Consider the following 14,436-nt stretch of genomic DNA (forward strand, 5'->3'; position numbering starts at 1 on the left):
AAATTTACCATGAGACTTTTAGCGATATTTCCTATCAAATTTTATGTTTTGGACAGTGGAACTTGTTTATTTCAGTGTTCAAAACAAAAATGCTGTTTCTCGTTTCATATTGTGAAATTTTTCCTAACCACACTATTTTCTGTTAAAATTATGATAGTTTATTTAGTTTACATCCTATTACGATGTTAAAAAATGTTCCACAATATGGGATTTCAAACTATTTTGGCATACCATTTTGAATAGAGTTTATTCAATACATATAGTCAGTAGATATTTTTTGTGCATCTATGTTATGTCAGACACTATGGTTCAGAAAAGGGATACTGAGGTTTTTTCCACTTAAACTTAAGATACTATTTTGAGCCAATTTTGTCCAATTATTGAGACTGTCGCTTCAGGAAGAGTCTGCCTGCTTTTCACAGGATTTTCCTGGAATAAGTCCTCTGCCATATCAGCTTCTGGTGTTAGAAGTAGTAGTGCTATGTGGCAGATGTGTCATCTATTTATTGCTGAGGTACACTCATCTTTCAGCTGCAGGAATAACTTGGTGTCAGCTTTAAATATCCCCTTCTATCGGATTCCATCTGCATTTTATCAAGATAAATTTTTTACTCTTTCAGAGAGGCAGATAGCAACATTTTGTGTCTCAAGTTCATTACTGATGTAAGATTTTCCTTGTTTTATAGTTTTTGATCATTTTACTTAAAAAAAGAAAAGAAGCGATTAAGCTATGTTCACACAGTTGTCCAAAAATTTTATTGAAATTTATCCTGGAGCATTGACACATTTATACAGATCCAGACAAAGGCATCCCAAATACAAGCAAAGTAATACAGGAGTCTGCATGGCCTGTATTCTAGAGCCAATATTCTGTTTAGCCTTCAGAATAGTCTGATAGAACCAAGAGGGTAAACATTGCAAAGGAAGGTTCCTGAAGTATCTGATGGCAATCATACTTCCATAACTGGGTGTGTTAATAGAATTTAAAGATCAGAGAGGATACTTTCTAAGTTGTAATTTTTTAGTAATATGCAGAACCATTTTCATACAATTAAGTAATTTTTTATCATTTTCTTACAGTAAAGGAACATGTGTCCCTTGTTACTGTTGAGTTCTTTGCACTGAACATATGTCATCACCTCACCATCATCCTTACAACTGTGAAGATTACTACAGCAACCATTTTACTTTTATGGAGATTGTCTTTATTCCTTCCTGGGCTAAAGCCAAGTGAAATAATAAGAGAAATTATTGAAATAACTGTCCAGTTTAGCTGCTCCAACATAGCACATCTAGGCCTTAAGGAATAAATGCAAGTTGATTTAAAACTATGGTTTCTGACATAGGAAAGAAAAGGGGTAGAGAGGGGAATTTGGTACCCCCGTCCTCCAAATCTCAATGACAGAAAAGTCAAAGAATCTATAAAGACTCTAGAGCTTACCTTTAATTGACCCCAAGAGTTATTTACTCTGAAACACTTTATAGTAATCACTTGCTGAATTATTTGTTTTGTGTTAGAACAAAACTTATGAAAATGGATATGATATAGCTAGATGTTAATTTTTAAAGTATGAGGGCACTATATAAATGCAAGAGGAATAAAATGTGCACCTAGAACTTGTGATAATCCAACTTGAAACTTGGATTTTGAGCCTTGGTGCTTATAGAATCCCAGAAAATCTTTTAAAAATATAGATAGAAAATATTCCACTGGAAATTTATGGATTGTCTTAAAAATCTATGATGATTCCTGACAGTAATGTTGTACTTTTCTGTCTTCTCAATAAACTTTTAGAAATTTGGAATGGTATAATAGATATTAATATCACATTTATCCAATGGCTTTTAAAAACTGTAAAAAAAAAAAAAAAAAAAAAGAGTTTGGGGACTTCCCCAGTGGTGCAATGGTTAAGACTCTGTGCTTCCACTGCAGGGGCGTGGGTTTGATCGCTGGCTGGGGAACTAAGATCCCACATGCCACGTGGCACAGCCAAAAAATAAATAAATGGATAAATAAATAAATAGAATAAAAAAATAAAAGTAAAAACTGTTAAAAAAAAAAATCCTTGTTGCCAGTGTTTAAAACTAAAGAGATAAATACATATAATAGGAGAATGTAGGCAAACATCAAATGCTTGTATTTTAATATCTCGTCCCTTTCACTGCTATTTTCTGTTAATTGTATATGCCTGCTAGTCCCTATCATTCCTTTACTGAGAATTTTGGTTTTCTAGGTAGATAATTGATGTTGATAGGATGCTGAGCAGTATCATTACTCTCTGTACATTTTGGAGTCATCCCAATATTCTTGAACTAAGGATTAAAAAGGGACTTATTATATACAGACTGGTTTACTTAATATGCTACATTTTCTTTTTTTAAATTAATTAATTAATCTTTGGCTGCATTGGGTCTTCATTGCTGCGTGCAGGTTTTCTCTAGTTGCAGCGAGTGGGGCTTCTCTTCGTTGCAATGCGCAGGCTTCTCATTGCGGTGGCTTCTCTTGTTGCGGAGCACGGGCTCTGGGTGCACGGGCTCAGTAGTTGTGGCTCATGGGCTCTAGAGCGCAGGCTCAGTAGTTATGGTGCATGGGCTTAGTTTCTCTGCGGCATGTGGGATCTTCCCGGACCAGGGCTCGAACCTGTGTCCCCTGCATTGGCAGGCGGATTCTTAACCACTGCACCACCAGGGAAGCCCAGTATGCTACATTTTCTTAATTGAGCCATTCAAGAAGTAACTGTAGTAGTGATGTTTGACTTGTGCCTGATTTGTTATAGTTAATTTTTAAAGAACAAACAAAAAGCCTACACCTACTAAACGGATCCTGCTCTAAACCTGCTGGATGGAATCTACAATAATGCTAAGGCTTATTTTAGGAATAAACTTAGAATGGCGTAACTTCTGCGATTGCTAGTGACCTTGGAAATGGACAAGTCTCTAAGTAAGAACATAGCATACTCTGGGGTTGTTACCACTAATGTGCACCTCATGGGAAGCAGGAACCTAACCCAAATCTCCAGAACCATTCTGAAGGGTGAGGAGGGACTTATTCTATGCAAATAGAAAAGGTAATTTCTCAACAAACCTAATGAAATCAAAATCCTCAGCCCAATTAGGTGGTATCATTATCAGCAGGATGGATACCATGGGGACTGGAGTCAAGAAAGATTCCCTCTGACTGACAAAACTGTCAGAATTCCTGTTATGTAGAGCCATCTTCATGTGGCTGAATTCTTACCTAGTTTTGCTCCAGTACAGGAATTAGTATCCTCTTATCATGTCTGCTGGTATCTCTCTAATAATCCTTTCCTCATGACTACTGTACAGTGATGCACTCTCATTTCTTCTAATCATTTATATATTCTCTCTCTTTATAACTTTAGCTAACTTTTACCACTCATGGCCTCAGATCAGCTTCAAGTCTCCTACGTATGCATATTTTAGCATCAATATCCACTGCTAATAAACTCATCCAATTTAATGTTTTCCCACTCACATTTTTGAAAAAGAAAATTTAATTTTACCAGATTCTCTTTCCTCAACAAGTCATTACATATATCCCAGTGTACTGCATATTTTCCTAGTATATTGTCAGAAGTGGCTTCTCCAAAGTTTTATACTGATTCCAAGTTTAATATGCTGGAAATAAAAATCATACATGCTAGCAGGAAAATTCCAGTGAAAAAGGCTGCAATAAGATTGGGTATTATGCATGGCATATCTAATTTATTTAGATAACTTATAGGAAAGAATGGGAAATATTCTTGTGATGATATATTGAGGCCAAAGAGCCAAAGACTTTGAATGTCATACTAAATTAGTATGGCTTTACTTGATAATCAAATTTGTGAGTCTAACATTATTGTAGTAAGAATTGTGCCTTAGAAAAATTAACCTGGTAATAGAGGTGATGGAAAGAAACTGAGGATAGAGAAATCCAGGTAGCACACATCCAAGAGAGGAAATAAAGTATTGAATTAGGTAGTTATTGGATTAGAAAGTTGTAAACTAAGAAGTTACATTGATCTCATAAATGTGGCAGTAGGTTGGCTTGAGAGAGTAATCTGTAAAATTTGCTTTATGTGTCTCTTGTTCATTCTTTATCTGTGTCTGCTTCGCCTCTAGGATATTTCTGCATTTTCTGCTGATTCACACACCATTCTAAATTAGCCACTTCCCTATTTTAACAACGCCACTGATATTCAGACAAAAGTCTAATAACCAAGCATCGAATTCATCCAGATTTACTGATAAAGGCATGTTCCCAAACATGTATATGAATACACTGATGTATAAGAAAATTTCTTTTTAGAGGAGTGCAAATATCAAATCAAAACTCAGTCATAGCCCTACTTTTCTTGTCAAAACACTTGACCTCTCTAGCCATGATTGAAAACTGATGATCCTACTCTTATCTTCAAATTAGCAGTACCTTTAACATGACAGCAATACCCATGCCACAATGAATGATTACTTGGGGATGCAATTCATTGTTTAAATGTATGATGCTACTTTCGGTTCATTTTAATCTTTTCTGAGTTTATCTTGCCAATTAACAACTTCACCCTATCTTTCAAAGTAGTTTAAAAATTTTATCTTACATAAGAAAGATGTTTGCAAAAAATCCAATATCATGTTCTAAATCTTGGTGAACATTTTGTTGAATGTCATGGATGACATTCTCACATCCCTGTGATCTTAGTTCATGAAGTAAAAAGCCAGAGCAGAGTGCTTTATCAGCTAATCTTCACATTTTACTTTCACACCCATGGGAGACATTCTCATTTTAGCTGAGAACTGTAAATTTTTATAATCACCGTGTGATATCTAGTACTTGCAGTTTGCTGGCCACTTTGTCAGCTGTGTTGACATTTGATAGCCAGGATATACATAAAAGGACTTTTCAGGAGATTGGTAATTTTTTCCTATTGACTTGAAGCAACACGGTGGTAGGACACTCAAATTCTGCAAAGCAAGCAGACCAAGCCCTGTCAAGAGCAGTTCCATTGCAATCAATTACACTTGTCAGCAAGGACATGAGAGTATGACCCGTGCATGGTAAACAATGCACATCATTTTCAGAGAAACATTGTGTTAAACAGGGTCCATGAAAACTGGAGCTCTCAAAATGTTTTGCATTTTCTTTCATGAATTCTGTAATACCAAATCAGACTTTTCCCTGTGCATTCTGGAATAATTTGCCCTCTTTGATACCAAAGTAGAAAGAGAATGTCTCTCTCAGTCAACTTCCAAGTTTTATCTCAACAGGTATTCTCACACTGACTGTGTACTATTTATATTTAGGCATTGTTTATAGATGAAGTATGAGGAGAGACACAAATCTAATTCCTGCCCTTAAAAATGAAATTATTTTCTCCCAGTCTCTCAAATATCTGTCATCCTCTTAACAAAGTTTTTCATGGACCAAATTTTGTAATTTTCATGAGATTAGATTTATGAACTTTTATTTGCATGAATAATACTTTTAATATCAAGTGTAAGAGTTTTTTGTCTACTCTAGGTCCTAAAGATTTTCTCCTGTGTTTTTCTTTACCAAACATTAGATTTAGACTTACGTTTAACTTCAAAAACCATTTTGAATTAATTTTAGTATAAAGTGTGAGATTTAGGTCAAGGTCCATTTTTTTTTTACTATAGATGTCCAATTGCTCCAGCACAATATGTTGAAAAGTTCATCCCTTCTCCATTAAATTGTTTTTGCACACTTGTCAACTGGGCATATTTTTATGACTCTTGCTGGGTTCTCTCTTCTGTTCTATTGTTCTATGTATCTATCACTCTGTAAGTACCACACTGTCTTGATTTGTATTCTAGAATATTTAAATAACTCCCCAAACCCAAAATTTAATAAAAACAACTGTCCAAATAAAAGATGAGAAAAAACATATGAACATACAGTGCATTGAAGAGAATACACAGATGACAAATAAGCACTTGCAAAGATGTTCAACACCATTAGTCATTATGAAAATGTTAACTAAAACTTTGATCCAATGCAAATTAAAACCATACAAGTCAGAATGGCTAAAATATTTTAAAATGGTGACAACTCTAATGATGGCAAGGACGCAGAGAAACCCGAATACTCATACACTGCTGATGAGAATGTAAAATATTATAGACGCAGTTAAAAAGAATGTGGTGGTTTATTAAAAAAATCTAACACTAAACTTATTATATGAGCTAGTAATTGAGCTCTCAGTCATTTATCCCAGAGAAATGAAAACTTATGTTTGCACATATTTGTACACTGATGCTCATAGAAGCTTGTAACTTGTAACAGCCCCAAACTGGAAATTATCCAAGTGTTCAATGGGTGAATGGTTACACAAACCATGGTACAGGTGTACCATGGAATACTACTCAACAATAAAAAAGAACAAACTAATGATACATGCACAACTTGGACGAACATCGAGGGGGTAACACTGCATAAAAAAAAGCCAGTCTCAAAAGGATGCACACTGTATAATTCTACTAGAAATAACAAGTTTATAGAGATGATGAACAGATTGATGTTTGCCAGGGTTGTAGGAATTCAGGCTGGAGAGGTGTGGAGATGATGCATTTGTGTGGCTATTAAGGAATGGCACCAGGGAGCCTCATGGTAATGGTACACTTCCGTGTCTTGTGGTTTAGTTACTTAAATCTGCACACGTAATTTTATTGCATAGAAACACACACACTTGCACACACAAAATTCAGTACGTGCATTACTAACTGGTGAAATCTGTTTATTATACCAATATCAATTTCCTGGTTATGATACCGCATTATAGTTATGTATGATGTTAATATTGGGTGAGGCTAGGTAAATGGTGCACAGGACCTCCCTGTACATTTCTTTACAATGTCCTATGAACCTATAATTACTTCTAAATAAAATTTTAAAAATATTAGAATGATAAATCCCATGCATTAGTTCAAGAACAGGCAAAACTAATCTATGTTTATGTAAGTCATAAGTTGATGTCCCTGTAGGAGGGGAAGTGAGTTATATAACTGGGAAGGTGTACAGGCGAATCCATCGGGCTGCTGGAAGTGACATATCTTGATATGAGTGCTCGTTTTATTGGAGTAAACGAGGAAAAATTCATTTAGTTGTACACTTAAGATGAATATGCTTCATTTACTTTTTTCTGTGTAATTATCTTAATAAACAGAAAACGAACTGTTTAATTAAAGAGATGCGACTAAAAGTAAATAGATACATAGCAAAGCAAAGAATAGTGGTAGAGGTAATACATACTAAACTAGCTCTATGAAAGTAACAAGAAAGAAAAGACTTATGGGCACAGAGATCATGGAAAAGATAAGATTTGTCCTGTGCTTGAAAAATGTTGTAGGATTTTACAGGAAGAGAAAAAAGTTGTGGAAGGACTTTAAAAATATGCGACAGAGACCTTGGACTGGGCTAAAAGTGAAGACCATGATCTCAAAAGTCAGTTATAAGTGACAGTGTGGATAATGATGATGAGGACGACAATAAAGACAACAATGATGGCGCTGATAGTTATTAGCTAATATTTATAAGAAGTATTCAGTCTAACATTCAGTAAGTACTTCATGTGATTATCTCATTCAATCCTCAAAACAGTAATATACCATTTTACAGAACAGATTACTGCCTACTGAATGGGACTTAATCTCAGTGTAATAGAAAAGCTCTAGCTGAACTTTGTATGAGGAGGATTTGTTATTTTCTCTGAAATGACACAACATTTATGCTAGAAGGAATAGGAATACACAAACAGGAGTTGGTGATGAAAAGTGATTACGCAGAGCATTGTGTCTGAACATTTTAAAGAAGTGTTGTTGTTTATAACGCTGACTGCGCCTCTTTTAGAATACTACCCAAAGGATTAGGGACCAGGTTTAGCATTAGTAACAAATTAGGAGGTGTAGGGGGATCCAGTACACTACTGATTGTCAGTCTTATTGGTCACAAATTGTTTTACTGGAATTTGAAATATTTGAAGTTGATGAAAATTTGTATCTGAAAGGAAGACGAGACCAATGTTCACCTTAGGGTTATGGAACACAACAAGTCACATGACACAAAGGACTAATATTACCTAAATCCTAATTTTACCTAGTTTTGGTAAAATTTTATGATTGCATGGAGGATAAAGATAATGTTTTACTGGTCCTCATACACATTTATTTAAAAAGGTAGTATCAAGATCAGTAAAAAAAAAAAAAAAAAGATAGCTGAATTCAAACATTAAGGGGAATAACTACAAAATCACATTGCAAAAGGGTGGATATATAGGGAGGGGAAATTGTAGCCAATTTTTTAAACAAGCTAACCCACATGGGAATGAAAGACTGGGCTTAATGTCAAAGTGAAAAAAAATGTTGAAAATTAAGAATCAAAGATTATTACTATAATATTTAGGTTAAATACAAAATTGCTAAAACAATGATACATAAAAATATAATGGCTCACATAACATTGATATTAATATACTTCTTTTTTTCATCACAGTGCATCAAGAGCAAGTTCTTCCACAAGTTCATCAATGGACTCGGTCTAGTTAGACAATTCTATCATCCTCTCTGGAGCTAAAGAGGCTATTCTCGCTAGCACTTCACAACCAGCAGGAAGCAAAGGAGAAAGTCTAGGATAAGCAGGTTGTCTTTAAACGTATGGCATGAAACTGTACCCATTACTTTTAAAATAAATCCTATTGGCCCAACCTCAGTCACATGACCCAAATTTAGTTACTGTATATGGCCATAAAATGCTGCAAGGAATGCTGCGAAATGTGCGTCCTGGCTGAGCATTCAAGCGTCCAGGCAAAACTCAAGGAATTTTTTTTTTTAATGGCAAGAATGCATATTGTGGCTATTAGTAGGGTCCATGCAAATGACATTTGTTACTAAAGCTAAAAGGATCCCAAAGTTTGGTTTAGTTTGGAGAAACAGTCTTCAAAATTTTTTGTGGATTAGTGATATCCTGAGATTGCTGATACATACGCAAAAGATCCCAGGGTAAGATATTTGGGAAATACTGGTATAAAGAAAAAAATATACATTTTTTTCTGCATGTTTCCTTTAAGGATTTAGTCTACTATTGTGCAATGTAACCTTTCTAGAGAGTGATATTGCGGCAGTATTTTCTTGAGAAAAAATTTTGTAGGAGCATTAAAAAAATACTGTTTAAAAAAAATATTAGGAAATATTGCAATAAATTTATTTTACTTTAATAATGTCCAAATAACAATGACTTATTTGTTCCTATATTCATATCATACCTTAGTACTGGACATATGGTGGAGAAACTGCTCTTTCAATCATTCAACATTACATTTTAGTTAGGTGAAATCTGTACAAATGCACTAACCTTTATGGAAGTATGAAAGTATTTGAATTTTCAAACCTATTATGCAACACTAGACTTTCACAAGGATTGAAATATATTTATTATCATTGTTGTGTTATTATTATTATTATTTTCTGTGGTGTGATCAACACCTTAAATGGTGCCTAGTACCTAGAGAGCACTCAATAAGTATTTGTGACGTAAATTAATGCCATAGGAATTAGCCCTAAAAGACATATCATAGGCTACACTTATAAGTGTTAATAATTTCTTAATTAGTTGCAAATGCTGTTTCAATAAATCAGAAGAAACGTGTATCCACACAAGGTTTATTGAATTGTGTCTCTAAGTTGTTATGGCTCAGATATCTAGAGTTCCAGGTATTTTATGTACCCTCTTCATTCTTCTTAAACAGTATTTATTATGGGATTTAAACAACAATATAGAACTCTTTTTACAAAACAATGAAGAAATTAAATACCATGTTTTCAACAAGGGAATATTGATTTGAGTAGGTCGTAGCCAAGTTATAGAAGTATTTCTCAAGTTTGTAGCCTTTTATTAACTGCAACATAAGCCAGGAAGACCCAGGCGCTTCACTGAAAAATGGGCTTTTCTAAATTCAAAAGAATTTGGTGTTTATAAGGTCCCTTATAATACATTTGAATAAATTAACTACCTGATTAGACTTCAAAAAGAGTTACCTCATTTTGGCCTTGATCTATTCATCCTGACTCATGTTGAGTGTCTCATAATTTGGCCTTTACTATCTTACATATGGATGGATAGTCATCTGAATATTTCTGACCAGGCCATTGTAAATTTAAGATGTTTCCATCCAATTTTTTTTTTTTTTTTTTTTTTTAAGATATTTTGCTCTTACTCCTTTATTAGAATAGGTCTCTTTGCTGCCAGAAAATTTCCGTGTCTTTCACTTCTCTTCTTACTCCAAAGTGAATCAAAGGAGAGGCTTTGGTTTTAGGGTTTTTGGTAGAAAAGAAAAGAGATGGAAAGGAGGGAAGAAAGGAAATTTCCTGTGTTTATCACCTATCTACATTTCAAGCAATATTATATCAAATGTTTTTATTAATACATATAAGTAGTAAAACTATAAAATTTAGAAACAAAGACTGAAAAAACCCATATATGTGTCAGTTTGAGAACTGCCCTTAAGGGCCATGGAGAAATAGTATAGAAGAGTAGAAAAAAGGAACAAAGAGTTACCTGTCATATTTATTCTTTTAGTAAGAAAAAGAAGTCGCAAGTAAAATGACCAAATGAATATTTGGCCATCTAGATGATGAACTGTTAAGAAAATTAGTTTCTATTTCTTTATGCATTTTAAACCTTCATTTCCTAAACATATTAAAATTACAAAAGCAAAATCTATTTCTGCATGTATTTAAATTTACAAAAATCTGAGAAAAAAAAACCTAACAAAACCTATTAACACTTTGTGCTTAATTAGTTTAAATCTTAATATTTTATTCATCTTATTTTATTTAAAAAAAATATGAAATACCACTTCTGTGATTATTGCTTCTTCCTGTGATACCACTACTAAGATACTATCCCGACACAGATGTCATGACTGCATTTCCAGGCTTTGTTTCATCTCTTTTTCTGTTTTTTGTTCTTCTCCCAGATATATATTCCCCTTTCTGCAATAGAAGTATAATCACTGGAACTTGGTAACTTTCTGAAATTTTTCTTTTGTCAGCACTACCCCCATCATTATGAAAAATGTGCTTGTTTTGTTCGAAAATATGCTAGAAAGTTATATGCCTTTGCTCACGACATTACTTCCACTTAGAATGTGGAAGGGAGTCCCTCCATTTTTTGCTTAAATCCCATTTCAGAGTCAGCCTTCTCCCAAAAGTCTACTCTGATAACTCATCAATTCCACTTCTGTCCATTGTACCCTGTACAAATTCCTACTGCTGCTAAGACATGGCTGCATTAGAGAGATCGCTGTGACCTGAAAACTATAAACTATACTCATAGAAGCCAAAACCCTAAAAGTTGAGTCCCACTTTATATACTATGCAACAAATGATAAAAGCAGATACTTAAATATATAGAGATGTATATTTCTAGTCTGGTCTGTGCTACTTAAAAGATGAGAAATTTGGAAGAGTTACTCAAACTTCATAAACAGTGATATCTTCATATACAAAACTGAGGTAAGATAATATACTTTATAGAATTGCTCTAAGGATTAAACCATATAAAGAATGGGGTATGCCTATCATATTTCTGCCTCCTGGACATGCTTGGTAAATAGAAATTACCTTTCTTCATTGTGAGTAACATTTTCTACCACTATGCCCGCCAGACAGAGATCTCCTCTTAGAAATACCTCATCATTGTCCAAGGGTCTGGTACCGAAACATGCAGAAAAAAAAGTTATATGTTTTATTTCTCAAAATGTGAAGACTTAGGTTAAAGAGTATTACAGAATGAATGTTTGTGTCCCTCCAAAATTCTTATGTTGAATTTAAATTTCCAAGGTGGTGGTATTTAGTGGTGAGGTCTTTAGGAGGTAATTAGGTTTAGATGAGGTCATAAGGTGGGGCTCCCATGAGGGTATTAGTTCCTTTATAAAAAGAGAAGAGAGGCCAGAGGTCTCTCTCTATAAATCTGCAATGTGAGGACACAACCAAAAGGTAGCCATCTGCAGGTCAGCAAGTGTGTCCTCATCAGGAACAAAATCAGCTGGTACCTTGATTTTAGGTGTTAGTTAAGTCACCCAGTCTATGATGTTCCGTTATAGCAGCCTGAGCTGATTATGACAAAGAGGGAATGACCCCTTAGAGAAAGTACCCATACTGTTCTCAGAAGACCTCTTAAAATTTGTATCAGCCTAGGCATTGATGCAAGTATAAAAGAAAAATTAAACAGACTCTGAAATCAGGGCTTATCTGATTGGAAGAGGGTGTATGTATACAAATAACACTAGGGAATGAAAGAAGAGGAAATAGGATTTTGAGGAACGTTTATCCATGAAGCACAATGACATTGCTTTTAAATCTCTGAGCAATTGCAAGATCAGTGGCTGAGAATCTCTTTCAGTATGAGGAGGGAGAGAAAAACAACAGAAGGGGTTTTCTCTGAAATCCCACTGCAATGGCAGGTCATTTTATTTGTTTGTTTTTAATGCTCAATGTTCAGTGGCTCTCTCACAGTCTGCAATAGGACAGATGTTAATACTGTGGACTTTACTATTTTTCACTTTTTTATACAGCACAGAACTTGGTCTGAGAATTCCTAAATAAAAAAGGTTAAGCCTTATTTACTTACATAGGAGAGCTAGTGTCAGTTTTCTGGCAAGTAAAAAATAGGTTACAATGTTTACTTCAACAGTAGTGCTATACTGATAAAATGATAGATTTGAAAGGTCATTGTGAACTGTAAGGTTACATAATTATGCATGGTTATGATTATTATTAAGGTGTCATCTTAGGTCAAGGCTAAGACACAGGTTACTAAATAGTGTAGGAGACAGTTGCTCAAATTGTTAGTCCTGAAGCTTCCTTTTGCTCTGTATTTAATGTCACCCCCTTCTTTTCAGATAAACATAGATATAAGAAACTATGACTTTTTATAATTATTTTCATGAAGTCACATTAATATCCCTTTGCATCTATTTCAGAAAAGTGAACTGTACATTTTTGTAAGAAATAAGACAAGTACATTTTCAAAATTCCTGTGAAAGATCTTTGTTCCGACAAAACCAGAAATAAACATACCTATTAATTAATCATATGAGATGGACTTTATTTCTAACTCTCTATGCCCTAGCAGAGCTGGTAGGAAGTCTAGGATACCACCCACTTCTCCAAAAGGTACCAAAGGAGACCCTTTGGGTCTGCCACCAAAAATATGTCAGCAATCTGGACCTGCTCAGACATCCAGGGAGAAAAAAAAAATCTCATAAGAAGAATTTTGAGAACTCTGATAAAATGTAAATTTTGTATAGTATTGTTTTGTGTAAAACAACAAGACAATAAAATTACCCTTTCAATGGTAAAGACCATTATGTGTTCTAAAACTTCTCATTTCTTATCTTGGAAAAAACTAAATCTATGCCCATTGCTTTTTACACCAATGTATTACTTATCTTACATTAGACTAGCGAATGTATGTTTCACATTAAAAAATAATTCATGGTAATTACATTATATATCATGGTAGTGCAGTCTATTTATAATAATGAATAAAATAAGTACCCACTGTCTAATCCAAATGTGTAATCAACACATCATTTTTGAACAAAATTTTCTCTGAACTTCAAATACTTGTACTTTTATTTTGCAATTCACTAGTGTGAAGAAGCTTTTAGAGGTAAAATTCCATTATGATGAAATGCAGTACTTCCACGCCGTTTTGCTGTTATAAGCTTATCTTATAATGCATCTTTTATTTGGTATCAAATTTCCAGTCAGCAGAATTACAGTAAAACTTGAATTGATGCCCAGTCTCTCTAAATCATTAGAATAGAAAAAAAAAAAAAAATGCTTTGAACTCAGGGGAGGAAAAAGGGAAATATTAACTGCCATCCCTATTCAGTGAACTGGAGAGAGAATTCTCTTCTCACCAGTGGTTCCTTCTCATTCCCCTTCCGTCTTTTCCTATTTCCCCCTTTCTCCTCTTACCGCTTTCTCTTCCTCTCTCTTTTGGAAGGACCCTAAACATTTAGTTTGTGTGGATGGTTTAAGCTTGTAGGAGGCCTTTGGGTGATGAACTGGAAATATTTGAGTTTCAAGGGTATATAATTTGAATTTGGGTAACGGACAGTTAAGAAATTGTTAATGAAATCTTTGCTTCAACTTTTTTTGTCTCAAATTTTCTGAGCTTGGACCCACTGGACTTACTCTGGTAATGCAAATTATACTTATATTTGGTTTTGAAAATGGCTGTTGCTGGGTTAGGACCATAGGAATCATCCACAATGTAATTTGATTCATCACTGAGGGTTCAATTCAATCACATTATTGGAGTTTACTCAGTATTGGCCATCTGCCCATGGTAGAAATAACATGGTTAAAAAGAACATTTCTTTGTAATGATGTTTGCTACAAATGGGTTTA

The sequence above is a fragment of the Balaenoptera borealis genome, assembly GCF_965194805.1.
Source record: "Balaenoptera borealis genome assembly, chromosome: 17".
Lineage (NCBI taxonomy): Eukaryota > Metazoa > Chordata > Mammalia > Artiodactyla > Balaenopteridae > Balaenoptera > Balaenoptera borealis.